Genomic DNA, 13,730 nt, shown 5'->3' with positions numbered 1-13,730 from the left:
GCGGGGCGCGGTGGACGAGACGGTCGTAGGAGCGGCGCCGGCAAGGTGGACGACATCGGGGATGAAGCGAGAGGACGGGATGCAAGGATCCCGGTACAAAGGCGTGGATGAGAGAGGTCAATCTCTTGTAATGGACGGCGGCATCGGGGTATCAGCTCCGGCATGGTGGAGGAGGACGGCGGTGGATGGGGTGGCGGACGGCGGCGGACGGAGGAGGGTGGGGTGGAGAGGGTGTTTTGGCGCCCACGGAGTACGAATGGGGAAAAGGGAGGTAGAGATGAAGGGAGGAACCATGTATTCAGGGCGTGCTTGTCTCAAATGCGAGGAAATTTACAAACTAAGCCCCCGTTTCAAATTTCTACTACATCACAGCAACATTAGTCGGTTGGGGATAGGACGGTAATCTCGCATACACCGAATATTTGCCGACGAGAGTTTGTTTTTGGCGCCCACCGTGTATGAATATGAATCGGGGAGGGAGTCGATTTCGACCAAGGGCACACTGTGTTTTGGCGCCCACCGTGTATGAATCCGGGTGAGAGGCGGCTACATCACGTTTGGGTGAAATTACAAACCTACCCCTATCGAAACCTATAGATATCCAGCAGATAGGCTTTGCGTGGCAGGGATAGGCAGTAGTGATTTCCAACTCGCAGATTTTGTATTCGGGCGGTTACTGCGACTTTCCCCGCTTCGTTCAAATTTTGCACAGTGCACGTTTACCGTGCCAACTCAATTCGAATCCCGTTTGTATTCTACTATTTTTTTCCAGGCGGGATCCATTTTCAATTGGAATTACATTCTATATACATCATTTTTTATATATACTTTCAAAAGCACAACAAAGAATTCTGCTCCTTTATATGTATAATATGATTTACAAATACAACGATCTCGAAATCTTAAGGTTGAATTCGAATTTTTTAACCAAATTAAGTTCTACTAAAATGTATGGATCAGTAATATCTACATATTAAATAACATAGATGTGCGTGAATTCATATGAGTATGCATGTTTGATAGATCAATTTTGGTTCGAGTATGGATTACATGTATCATCATCTCGAATTCAAATATTTGAATCCCTTTTTTGTTCACTCCTTTCACGCCCATCTCTCTCGCATGCATGCTCCTTCAGGTAGCTATCACTCTCTTTTCTCCAGCTCACCCGCACGCTCACTTCATGTTTCTCCTATCCTCGCAAACATGGTCTCTCGACGTCTCCCTTGAGAAGTGTCACACTCTTCGTATCATTATACATTGCACGGTTTTCATTATCTCTCACATCTCTACTGTTCTCTGGTATCACTCGGTACCTAAGCTTTCTTTTTCACCGCCACACACACAGTCTCCACTCGTCTTTCACTTTGTCTTTCTCTCTATGGGATTCTCTCACACACCCTAATGTCTCTACATATGACTCATACCACTAAAATTACTCTCTCTCTCCTGTAGACACAACATTTGTTGCGGTCTCCTTTTCGTCTCCATCCCAGACTAACACCAATCAGACAACCCCGACTACCGTCTCCTCTCTCTCTCTCTCTCACAGACACACACACACAACTCCTGCTTCCACTCCCCTTCCCGACTACCGTCTCTCTCTCACACACACAAAACTCTTGCTTTCGCACCCTGATTCGTATTTCTCTCGCAAACATTTATCGACTAGCTAGCCTCTAGATAGGTTTATACACCCGCACACTCATGCTTCCACCATCGCATACATGTCTCTCTCCCGCTCCATGTATCTATGTAGCTTTTTCTTCCCTTCTTGAGACACGCCCTCTCGATTGTGCACACACACACTATCGCCTCATTTTAAGCTGATACCTATCGCACACACACTACTTGTGTCTTTGTCACACATGCACTCCGTCCTCCTCCACTCTCCCTCTCTCTCACACACACATGGGCTTTTTGCAACAACTAGCAAGATGCCCATGCGTTGCACATAACATCAAGATGCATTTGTATGAGTAGTTTATCTTGTGGGGGAAAAGGATGAACGAGGGAAGACCTTATTTGCAAATGTGGAGAGGGGTGTGGGTATCTTTTTGCAAAATTGCCATAGTTTCCTTCCTATCCGTCAGATATAGATCGGACGGCCACATGATCATCACCGACAATGCTTTTTATAAGAGTAGGGATAAAAAATAGAGTTGGTGATGATGGTGGGCATGCCATCCTGCAATGTAGGTCATCCGATTTATATCTGACGGATAGGAAGGAAAATATGGCAATTTACCCACACTCTTCACCACATTTGCAGATAAGGCCTTCCCTCGTTCATCCTTTTCTCCCACAAGATCTTGATGTTCCATGCAACGCACGGGCATCTTGCTAGTAAGAGTAGAAATTAGACATATACCACGTCTCGAATCTTGAAACCAACAACATTCCTCCCTTATCTCATCAAAACTGCCAAAGGAATATATTTTGAGTGAAACATAACATATTTTTAGTGATATACGTATTTCAAAACTAGACTTTTTTTCTATCAAATCGGTGAATATGTATTAATCTACTTTGATCGTGTGGCAACGCATTGGCACATTGCTAGTAGTTGTTATATTTTTTTGGACACCAGACAAACGGTGGAGTACATATATGAACAGAAGAGGCGCACGCACGCAGTCAGACTCTCGCTGTCTCGCACACATGAGTGTTACTTAAAGGCGACGTTAACAAATAAACCCTAAAATCCTAGGTGCACGATTGCTGCATTCGCGGGTACTGGGTACGTGGTGGAGCACCTTTGTAGGAGTTGATGGTTGGGGCCACAGGTGAACGACTTGGAGCGCAGTGGCTCGCCAGTTGCCACAGATCGAGTAGCCACGTTTAAAATATCGTTTTTTAGCGGGGTTAAGAGTTCTGATTTTCAATGGCATGTTATAAGTAGTAAGTAGTTTTTAGAACGATTGGTATGGAGCGAAAATGGAATTCATAGTACTACGTACCTCCTTGGCGTATGGTTGTATGGGTTTATGTTACGAGATGTTGAACCTGGTAGTTCTAGGGCAAATACTATGGTTTAGATTTAGATGCTGGTTTTTAGTAATCGGAAGGGGAAACCCTTTTTTGATTAAAAAAACTACTACCTCCATTCTGGTTTACTAGTCCCCATCGTACTTTGGGTCAAAGTTTGTCCACGAATTTTACTTGTAAAATGTGAATGGAAAACGAGATTTTGTTATACCCAAACAAAGAAGGACCGGAGGGAGTGATTTCTCTGACACGGACGCGACCTCTCATAGCACAGGCATTGAACCGACGTGCCGGCCAAGAGGGCCGCACTCGCTACAGGCCCGGCTGAGCACGACTCCTCACCGCGTGTAACCAGCTTAAGACTTCCCCACCTTCCTTCATTGAATCTGCGCGTGTGCCGGCAACACGTCCTTCCGCGAGCCGGCTGGCATTTTAGAACACAAAGAATGACTAAAATATACTCTTTTAGTTCTAGACATATTTTAGTTCTATACACAAAGAATGACGTCCGGAAATACTTGTCATCAAAATGAATAAAAGAGAATGTATCTAGACGTATTTTAGTTCTAGATACATCTCTTTTTATCCATTTTGATGACAAGTATTTTCGGACGGAGGGAGTAATTAATTTACGCATGGTCTTGACTTGTTGTGCTCGCACTGGTAGCAGGAACTACTAGAGCTTTTTCTTTATTTATAACTCTCCTCACATTTTTTTGGCTTTGAAGTGAATCATGGTTGTGGACATTATGTATGAATGTGCAGATATATGTGAACATGAGTTTGATGTGGAAGTTGAACTTGGAATGTCGGGCTTGCGCGTGAACTATACCATGTCCAATGCTTCGTCTGTTATTGTTTGGAAAGTAATTGCTGTTATTACATGACCCAAAAAAACATTTTGTGCCACATCAGTAGATGCATAGACATCACAACAGGCATGCTGACTGGATAAACATTTGAACCTAGCTATTATGAAGGAAATTTTGTATTGACAATAGTTTTAGATAGCAGGAGACGCCTAGCCTGCTCTGCCTCTGCTAGCTTATTTCTGGATTCTTCCATCTCTTCTTTGGCTTGGGTGAAGAGAGCATCTGATTGCTCTTTTCGCTTCTTCAGGAACTCAGCTACATTCTCAAGGACTGCTACACGCTTTCTTTCAGCCTTTACTAATGCCACGAGGACACGAACAGTTGATGACTCCACCTGGCTTGTGTGTAATCCAGCATCATCTGGGAATTTGCACCTTGTGTCTAATCCAACATCATTAGGGAACTAGCACCTTGTGTGTAATCCAGCCTCATTTTGGAAACATGATCTCGAGGTTGACCATACTTCCCTCCTCGCAGGAACTGCATCCTGACATGAAGTTACTTCTTTTTTAGATCAATACTCAGAGAAACCTAGATCCATTTAGTAGAAGCGAGATAAACAGAACTCGGAGAAGTGAATTCAAAAGGAAAAGAAATATAAAAATAGACTACAAGGTGAGAACATCCACTTCCTACATCAAGTTAAAAATGAAAGCATTAGGACGATTAGGACTCTTCTTATTACACATCGAAGAACACCATGCTTAAGAGAAACAGAAACTACAACATATGCACATCGAAGAACACGAGGCTAAACGAAAGTAATTGAAAGGGTGTTACTTACCAAAGCTCGTTTTACAGGTTCGGTGCAGCTCCTCTTTAACTTGCCACGCTCCTTGAAGATGTCCCCAATATCCTGTGTTTGGTCTTCATTGCTCCTCTGCATGTTCACACTCGTGGTTTTAAAATATCAACATGGCAAGAAAAATACTACTAGTAATACTCGCTCATCTTGTGGGCAACATTAAAGCACTCGTCTGCCATGTTAGAGCATCTCCAACAGAATCACAACGCGCGGCGCTTTAAAAAAGCATTTACAGTGCTGAGATCGAGAAGTAGATACTAGAGAGTACAGGATAGTTCTCAGCATAGATAGATAAAAAAAGATACCCATACCCCTCTCCAGATTTGCAAATAAGGCCTTCCCTCGTTCATCCTTTTCTCCCACAAGATAAACTACTCATACAAATGCATCTTGATGCGTGCAACGCATGGGCATCTTGCTAGTTCTAAAAACATTTCCATCATTTGCCACACTGCTGCTTGCAGATGAAAAACCTACCCAAGCACAGCGCGATACAGGAGCGACGCACAATTACAGGCTGATATTCTGTTGGACAATGGAGGCTATAACCAATTACTTTTACAGGAACAATAGCACCCAGGAAAATTGAAGGGTAGGTATGAACAAAATTGGAGCTGCACATGTATTGCTAAGTGATTCAATACAAAAATTACCAATCGAGGAGGAGAACGATGGTCGCAGTGGCCTCTGTGAGTCATGGTCGGCAACGGGAGTCAGTTCATTGTCCATGATGGTGGTACTTCTGTGCTTGGCGTCGGCTTCCGGGAAGCAGATCCGAGACCGTGGAAGATGATGCCGGGGAAGAGGCTCCGTCTACGACAACGACGGTGGACCGGCTCTAGTGCGGCGTACGAGGTCATCGATGAGGCAGATGCGCTGCGGTGGACGAGTGCACTGATATAAAGGGGATGAGCATGAAGGCTGCGGTGCCATGGAGAAGTCTATTTTGCGGTGGGGATAGAAAATGGGGAGTATTCAGGTGTACTACTCTGGGTGCCGGGATGGGGCTGGCTGGGTAGGGTGAACCTGAAGTTACGAAAACAACCCCTACCAAGCGTCGTCCGTAGGCCTGTTCTGAAGGCTATAATGGTAACTTCCCACTGCTCGAATCAGGGTCGCGGGAGATTTTCCTGCCGACCTCAAAATTTTGTGACACTGGACTCCCCGTGTGGCGTGTTGAGTGATTCGGCTAAGCAACTAGCGAGTAGTAGTAGTAAACTCTGCATATTAGGTTTGACCGAAGTCAAACTTCCTAAAGTTTGACCAAGTTTATATAAAAATATAAAAATTCACCATAACAAATATGTATGATGTGGAAGTACATTCAATAATGAATCTAATGGTATTTATTTGTTATTGTATATGTTAATATTTTTTGTTATAAGCTTTCTGAGAGTTTACAAAACTTGACTTTGACCAATGCTAATACGCGGACTAAAATAAAAACGGAGGGAGTACACATTTGTTTTCTTAGTTTGTAGTGAACTAATCATTTGTTGAAACTGTGAAATAAATATATTAGGCTATTGACTTCGAATGTAATGGTCTATACAATTCAATAGTTACAATCATTGTCGAATCCCAAGATGTATACAAGGTCTATAGTACTTCACAACATGCTCAAACTCACATAATCCTAGTCAAATGAGAATCTAAATGCATTTCATAGTTATTACCTTGTAGGATGCAACAAAAACAACCAAAACTCTACATCAGCCATTATAGAAGCAACATTTTGACATATCCCATTGTGTGAATGAAACGTGCAGAGAGAGCTTTTGAAGATGGAGCAGAAAGGGCGGGAAAGATTGTATGTATGTGGACGAGAGAGTAGGAGAAAAACCTAACGAGACAGAGAGAGAGAGAGAGAGAGAGAAAGAGAAAGAGAGAGGAAGAAGTTAGGTCTGTGAGAAAGATGGAGACATGTAATATACGTGATTCTGTATACGTGGAAGGAGAAGAGACAACATGTTTGATGAGAGAGCTGGAAAAACATGGACGAGAGGGGAAGGATCTCATGGGTTGAGGGATTGACAATTTTGTGCGGGGGAGAGAGGGATTGGTAATTTTGTGCAAGAGAGAGAGAGGGTGGGGGGAGGAGTCAGTCAGCCGTCGTCACATCACCCCTGCTTCCAAATGACCCCGCATTCTCTAGCGCGGTGTGGTCGTCGTCTTTGATCTTCTCGATGCCCTCTTTGAAGATTGAGGTGTTGTGCATGTTGGGGTGTTGGGGAACGTAGTAATTTCAAAAAATTTCCGACGTACATGCAAGATCATGGTGATGACATAGCAACGAGAGGGGAGAGTGTTGTCCATGTACCCTCGTAGACAGTAAGCGGAAGCGTTATGACAACGCGGTTGATGTAGTCGTACGTCTTCACGATCCGACCGATCCAAGCACCGAACGTACGGCACCTCCGAGTTCAGCACACGTTCAGCTCGATGATGATCCCCGGGCTCCAATCCAGCAAAGCTTCGGGGATGAGTTCCGTCAGCACGACGGCGTCGTGACGATGATGATGTTCTACCGGCGCAGGGCTTCGCCTAAACTCCGCGACGATATGACCGAGGTGGAATATGGTGGAGGGGGGCACCGCACACGGCTAAGGAACGATCCGTAGATCAACTCGTGTGTCTTGGGGTGCCCCCCTGCCCCCGTATATAAAGGAGGGAGGGGGGAAGCCGGCCGGCCCTTGTGGGCGCGCCAAGGAGGAGGAGTCCTCCTCCTAGTAGGAGTAGGACTCCCCTTTTCCTACTCCTACTAGGAGGGGGAAGGAAGGGGAAGAGGGGGGAAGGAAAGAGGGGGGCGCCACCCTCCCTCCTAGTCCTATTCGGACCAGAGGGAGAGGGGGCGCGCGGCCCACCCTGGCCGCCCCTCTCTCTTTCCACCAAGGCCCATGTGGCCCATTATCTATCCCCGGGGGGTTTTGGTAACCCTTCGGCACTCCGGTTTTCTCCGACAACGTCCGGAACACTTCCGGTGTCCGAATATAGTCGTCCAATATATCAATCTTTATGTCTCGACCATTTCGAGACTCCTCGTCATGTCCGTGATCACCTCCGGGACTCCGAACAAACTTCGGTACATTAAAACTTATAAACTCATAATAAAACTGTCATCGTAACGTTAAGCGTGCGGACCCTATGGGTTCGAGAACTATTTAGACATGACCTAGAACTATTCTCGGTCAATAACCAATAGCGGAACCTGGATGCCCATATCGGTTCCTACATATTCTACGAAGATCTTTATCGGTCAAACCGCATAACAACATACGTTGTTCCCCTTTGTCATCGGTATGTTACTTGCCCGAGATTTGATCGTCGGTATCCAATGCCTAGTTCAATCTCGTTACTGGCAAGTCTCTTTACTCGTTACGTAATGCATCATCCCGTAACCAACTCATTGGTCACATTGCTTGCAAGGCTTATAGTGATGTGCATTACCGAGAGGGCCCAGAGATACCTCTCCAACAATCGGAGTGACAAAACCTAATCTCGAAATACGCCAACCCAACATGTACCTTTGGAGACACCTGTAGTACTCCTTTATAATCAACCAGTTACGTTGTGATGTTTGGTAGCACCCAAAGTGTTCCTTCGGTAAACGGGAGTTGCATAATCTCGTAGTTACAGGAACATGTATAAGTCATCAAGAAAGCAATAGCAACATACTAAACGATCAAGTGCTAAGCTAATGGAATGGGTCAAGTCAATCACATCATTCTCCTAATGATGTGATCCCGTTAATCAAATGACAACTCTTTTGTCCATGGCTAGGAAACATAACCATCTTTGATAAACGAGCTAGTCAAGTAGAGGCATACTAGTGACACTATGTTTGTCTATGTATTCACACATGTATTATGTTTCTGGTTAATACAATTCTAGCATGAATAATAAACATTTATCATGATATAAGGAAATAAATAATAACTTTATTATTGCCTCTAGGGCATATTTCCTTCAGTCTCCCACTTGCACTAGAGTCAATAATCTAGTTCACATCATCATGTGATTCAACACCAATAGTTCACATTGTCATGTGACCAACACCCAAAGGGTTTACTAGAGTCAATAATCTAGTTCACATCGCTATGTGATTAACACCCAAAGAGTACTAAGGTATGATCATGTTTTGCTCGTGAGAGAAGCTTAGTCAACGGGTCTGTCATATTCAGAGCCGTATGTATTTTGCAAATATTCTATGTCTACAATGCTCTGCACGGAGCTACTATAGCTAATTGCTCCCACTTTCAATATGTATCCAGATTGAGACTTATAGTCATCTGGATCGGTTTAAAAGCTTGCACTGTTGTAACTCTTTACGACGGGCTCCTTTATCACCTCCATAATCGAGAAATATTTCTTTAGTCCTCACTAAGGATATTCTTGACCGCTGTCCAGTGAGCTACTATTAGATCAAAATTGTATTCCTTTGCCAAACTCATAGCAAGGCATACAATAGGTCTGGTTCACAGCATAGCATACTTTATAGAACCTATGACTGAGGCATAGGGAATGACTTTTCATTCTCTTTCTATCTTCTGCCGTGGTCGGGTTTTGAGTCTTACTCAATTTCACACCTTGCAGCACAGGCAAGAACTCTTTCTTTGACTGTTCAATTTTGAACTATTTCAAAATCTTGTCAAGGTATGTACTCATTGAAAATCATATCAAGCGTCTTGATCTATCTCAATAGATCTTGATGCTTAATATGTAAGCAGCTTCACTGAGGTCTTTGTTTGAAAAAACTCCTTTCAAACACTCCTTTATGCTTTCCAGAAAAATTCTACATTATTTCTGATCAACAATATGTCATTCACATATACTTATCAGAAATGCTATAGTGCTCCCACTCACTTTCTTGTAAATACAGGCTTCACCGCAAGTCTGTATAAAACTATATGCTTTGATCAACTTATCAAAGCGTATATTCCAACTCTGAGATGCTTGCACCAGTCCATAGATGGATCGCTGGAGCTTGCACATTTTGTTAGCACTTTTATGATTGACAAAACCTTCTGATTGTATCATATACAATTCTTCTTTAATAAATCCATTAAGTAATGTAGTTTTGACATCCATTTGCCAAATTTCATAAAATGTGGCAATTGCTAACATGATTCAGACAGACTATTAAGCATCGATACGAGTGAGAAAATCTCATTGTATTCAACACCTTGAACTTTGTCAAAAACCTTTTTCGACAAGTCTAGCTTTGTAGATAGTGACACTACTATCAGCATCTGTCTTCCTCTTGAAGATCCATTTATACAATATAGCTTGCCGATCATCGGGCAACTCCACCAAAGTCAACACTTTGTTCTCATACATGGATCCCATCTCAGATTTCATGGCCTCAAGCCATTTCACGGAATCTGGGCTCATCATCGGTTCCTCATTGTTCGTAGGTTCATCGTGGTCTAGTAACATGACTTCCAGAACATGATTACCGTACCACTCTGGTGCGGATCTTACTCTGGAAAACCTACGAGATTTGGCAGCAACTTGATCTGAAGTTTCATGATCATCATCATTAACTTCCTCACTAATTGGTGTAGTAATCACTAGAACTAATTTCTGTGATGAACTACTTTCCACTAAGGGAGAAGGTACAATTACCTCATCAAGTTCTACTTTCCTCCACTCACTTCTTTCGAGAGAAACTTCTTCTCTAGAAAGGATCCATCTTAGCAACGAATAACTTGCCTTTGGATCTGTGATAGAAGGTGTACCCAATAGTTTCCTTTGGGTATTATATGAAGACGCACTTCTCCGATTTGGGTTCGAGCTTCTCAGGTTGAAAAACTTTTTCATATAAGCATCGCAACTCCAAACTTTAAGAAACGACAGCTTAGGTTTACTGCTAAACCATAGTTCATATGGTGTCATCTCAACGGATTTAGATGGTGCCCTATTAAACGTGAATGCAGCTGTCTTAATGCATAACCCCAAAACGATAGTGGTAAACCAATAAGAGACATCATAGATCGCACCATATCTAGTAAAGTACGATTACGACGTTCGGACACACCATTACATTGTGGTGGTCCAGGTGGCGTGAGTTGCGAAACTATTTCACATTGTTTCAAATGAAGACCAAACTCGTAACTCAAATATTCGTCTCCACGATCAGATCATAGAAACTTTATTTTCTTGTTACGATGATTTTTCCACTTCACTTTGAAATTCTTTGAACTTTTCATCTATTTCAGACTTATGTTTCATCAAGTAGATATACTCATATCTACTCAAATCATCTTGTGAAGGTCAGAAAATAACGATACCCGCCACGAGCATCAACGCTCATTGGACCACATACATCAGCATGTATTATTTCCAATAAGTCACTAGCTCGTTCCATTGTTCCGGAGAACGGAGTTTTAGTCATCTTGCCCAAAAGGCACAGTTCGCAAGCATCAAATGATTCATAACCAAGTGATTCCGAAAATCCATCTTTATGGAGTTTCTTCATGCGCTTTACACCGATATGACCCAAACGGCAGTGCCACAAATAAGTTGCACTATCATTATTAACTTTGTATCTTTTGGCATGATTATGTGTATCAATACTATCGAGATCCAATAAACTATTTTTCATTGGATGTATGACCATCGAAGGTTTTATTCATGTAAATAGAATAACAATTATTCTTGGCTTTAAATGAATAAACGTATCACAATGAATATGATCAAATCATATACATGCTCAACGCAAACGCCAAATAACATTTATTTAGGTTCAACACTAATCCCGAAAGTATAGGGAGTGTACGATGATGATCATATCTATCTTGGAACCACTTCCAATACACATCGTCACTTCACCCTCAACTAGTCTCTGTTTATTCTGTAACTCCTGCTTCGAGTTACTAATCTTAGCAACCGAACAAGTATCAAATACTCAAAAGCTACTATAAACACTAGTAAGGTACACATCAATAACCTGTATATCAAATATACCCTTGTTCACTTTGCCATCCTTCTTATCCACCAAATATTCAGGGCATTTCCGCTTCCAGTGACCATTTCTTTTGCAGTAGAAGCACTTAGTTTCAGGCTTTGGTCCAGCTTTGGGCTTCTTCATGGGAGTGACAACTTGCTTGCCATTCTACTTGAAGTTCCCTTTTCTTTCCCTTTGCCCTTTTCTTGAAACTAGTGATCTTGTCAACCATCAACACTTGATGCTCTTTCTTGATTTCTACCTTCGTCGATTTCAACATCACGAAGAGCTTGGGAATCGTTTTTGTCATCCCTTGCATACTATAGTTCATCACGAAGTTCTACTAACTTGGTGATGGTGACTAGAGAATTCTGTCAATCGCTATCTTATCTGGAAGATTAACTCCCACTTGATTCAAGCGATTGTAGTACACAGACAATCTGAGCACTTGCTCACTAGTTGAGTGATTCTCCTCCATCTTTTAGCTATAGAACTTGTTGGAGACTTCATATCTCTCAACTCGGGTATTTTCTTGAAATATTAACTTCAACTCCTGGAACATCTCATATGGTCCATGACGTTCAAACCGTCTTTGAAGTCCTGATTCTAAGCTGTTAAGCATGGTGCACTAAACTATCAAGTAGTCATCATATTGAGCTAGCCAAACGTTCATAACGTCTGCATCTGCTCCTGCAATAGGTCTGTCACCTAGCGGTGCATCAAGAACATAATTCTTCTGTGCAGCAATGAGGATAAACCTCAGATCACGGATCCAATCCGCATCATTGCTACTAACATCTTTCAACATAGTTTTCTCTAGGAACACATAAAAATAAACATATGAAAGCAACAACGCGAGCTATTGATCTACAACATAATTTGCAAAATACTACCAGGACTAAGTTCATGATAAATTTAAGTTCAATTAATCATATTACTTAAGAACTCCCACTTAGACAGACATCTCTCTAGTCATCTAAGTGATCACGTGATCCAAATCAACTAAACCATAACCGATCATCACGTGAGATGGAGTAGTTTTCAATGGTGAACATCACTATGTTGATCATATCTACTATATGATTCACGCTCGACCTTTCGGTCTCCGTGTTCCGAGGCCATATCTGCATATGCTAGGCTCGTCAAGTTTAACCTGAGTATTCTGCGTGTGCAAAACTGGCTTGCACCCATTGTAGATGGACATAGAGCTTATCACACCCGATCATCACGTGGTGTCTGGGCACGACGAACTTTGGCAACGGTGCATACTCAGGGAGAACACTTCTTGATAATTTTAGTGAGAGATCATCTTAAAATGCTACCGTCAATCAAAGCAAGATAAGATGCATAAAGGATTAACATCACATGCAATCAATATAAGTGATATGATATGGCCATCATCATCTTTGTGCTTGTGATCTCCATCTCCGAAGCACTGTCGTGATCACCATCGTCACCGGCGCGACACCTTGATCTTCATCGTAGCATCGTTGTCGTTTACGCCATCTATTGCTTCTACGACTATCGCTACCGCTTAGTGATAAAGTAAAGCAATTACAGGGCATTTGCATTTCATACAATAAAGCGACAACCATATGGCTCCTGCCAGTTGCCGATAACTTCGGTTACAAAACATGATCATCTCATACAATAAAATATAGCATCACGTCTTGACCATATCACATCACAACATGCCCTGCAAAAACAAGTTAGACGTCCTCTACTTTGTTGTTGCAAGTTTTACGTGGCTGCTACGGGCTTAGCAAGAACCGTTCTTACCTACGCATCAAAACCACAACGATAGTTCGTCAAGTTAGTGCTGTTTTAACCTTCGCAAGGACCGGGCGTAGCCACACTCGATTCAGCTAAAGTGAGAGAGACAGACACCCTCCATCCACCTTTAAGCACGAGTGCTCGTAACGGTGAAACCAGTCTCGCGTAAGCGTACGCGTAATGTCGGTCCGGGCCGCTTCATCTCACAATACCGCCGAACCAAAGTATGACATGCTGGTAAGCAGTATGACTTGTATCGCCCACAACTCACTTGTGTTCTACTCGTGCATATGACATCTACGCATAAAACCTGGCTCTGATACCACTGTTGGGGAACGTAGTAATT

This window comes from Triticum aestivum, chromosome 5B (assembly GCF_018294505.1).
Source record: "Triticum aestivum cultivar Chinese Spring chromosome 5B, IWGSC CS RefSeq v2.1, whole genome shotgun sequence".
Lineage (NCBI taxonomy): Eukaryota > Viridiplantae > Streptophyta > Magnoliopsida > Poales > Poaceae > Triticum > Triticum aestivum.
The sequence above is the reverse complement of the archived record's forward strand: the minus strand, read 5'-3'. Positions refer to the sequence as shown.